The sequence below is a fragment of the Mesoplodon mirus genome (genome assembly GCF_964341445.2).
Source record: "Mesoplodon mirus genome assembly, chromosome: 16".
NCBI classification, from domain to species: Eukaryota; Metazoa; Chordata; class Mammalia; order Artiodactyla; family Ziphiidae; genus Mesoplodon; species Mesoplodon mirus.
The window spans coordinates 36,158,898-36,160,762 of record NC_138992.1 but is presented as its reverse complement, the minus strand read 5'-3'; positions in this window follow the sequence as shown (position 1 = coordinate 36,160,762).

The following is a 1,865-nucleotide window of genomic DNA, read 5'->3' as shown; positions in this document are numbered from 1 at the left end:
TTCCCTTTTTAAAATTATAGCTATCCTAATTGGTGTGAAGTGGCATCTGATTATGTTTTTGATTTATATTTCCCCAATGATTAATGATATTGAACATCTTTTCATGTGCTTATTGGCCATTTGTATGTCTTCTTTGGAGAAATGTCTTTTCAATTTCTTTGCACGTTTACAAATTGAGTTGTTGGTCTTTTTGTTATGTTGTAAGAGTTCTTTATACATCCTGGATATTAAATCCTATCAGATATATTATTTGCAAATATCTTCACCTAGACTATAGGTTGCCTTTTGACTCTCTTTATAGTGTTCTTTTCTGCACAAAAGTTTTAAATTTTAATGAACTTCCATTTACGTATTTTTTTTTTTTTGCCTGTGCTTTTGGTGTCATTTAAGAAACCCTTGTCAATTCCAAGGCCATGTAGATTTGCCTCTGTGTTTTCCTCTATGAGTTTTATAGTTTAGCTCTTAAATTTAAATCTTTGATCCATTTTGAGCTAATGTTTGTTGTGTGAGATAAGGGGCTAAAGCCATTCATTTGCATGTGGATATTGAGTTTTCCCAGCATCATTTGTTGAAGAGATTATTCTTTCTCCATTGAGTGGTCTTGACATGCTTGTCAAAAACCAATTAACCACAGATGTGAGAGTTTATTTCTGGGCTCTCTGGTCTATGTGTCTGTCCTGATGCCAGTACCACACTGTTTTGATTACTTGTAGCTTTGAAATCAGGAAGTGAGAGACCTCCAACTATTTTTTTCAAGATTGCTTTGGCTGTTTGGGGTAACTTTAAATTTCTTATGAATTTTAGGATGGGTTTTTCATTTCTGCAAAAATGCCATGGAATTTTGATAGGTATTACATTGAATCTGTATATTGCTTTGGGTGGTATTATCATCTTAATAATATTAATAATATTAACAATATTAAGTCTTTCCATTCATGAACACCTGCTTTTGCTTTCTTACAGGATGTAACTATTCTATCTTCTTGATCAATTGACCCTTGTATTAATATATACTGTTCATCTTTGTCTCATAACAATTTTTGACTTAAAGTCTATTTTGTCTGATGTTAATCTAGGCATCCAAGCTCTCTTTTGTTACCATTTGTGTATAATATTTTTTTCCACCTTTTCATTTTTCAATCTATTTGTGTCTGTGGATCTAAGGTGAGTTTCTTGTAGACAACAAATGGTTGGATCACTCTTTTCTTTTTGAAATGCATTCTGCCAATCTCTGTCTTTTAATTTGTGAATTTTTTTTTTTTTTTTTTTTTTTTTTTTTTTGCGGTACGTGGGCCTCTTACCACTGTGGCCTCTCCCGTTGCGGAGCACAGGCTCTGGACGCGCAGGCTCAGTGGCCACGGCTCACGGGCCCAGCCACTCCGTGGCACGCGGGATCTTCCCGGACCAGGGCACAAACCCGCGTCCCCCGCGTCAGCAGGAGGACTCTCAACCACTGCGCCACCAGGGAAGCCCTAATTTGTGAATTTAATCCATTTACATTTAAGGTAATACTGATAAAGATGGATTTACTTCTGTCATTTTGCTATTTGTTTCCTTTATGTTTTATATATATTTTTGTTCCTCAAAACACAAATACTGCCTTCATTTGTGTCTAAGTGAATTTTTTCTATTGTATCTTTTCATGCCCTTTTTTTTTTTCAGTATATTTTTTGGTTATTTTCATAGTAGTTATCTTGGAGCTTCCAATTAACATCTAAAAGTTTTAACAATCTAGTTTGAATTTATACCCACTTAGCTTCAATAGCATACAAAAACTCTGTTACTGAACAGCTTTGTTTCCCCATTTTATTTTGTGATTGTCACAAATTACGTCATTATACATTATTGCCTATTAACATATATTT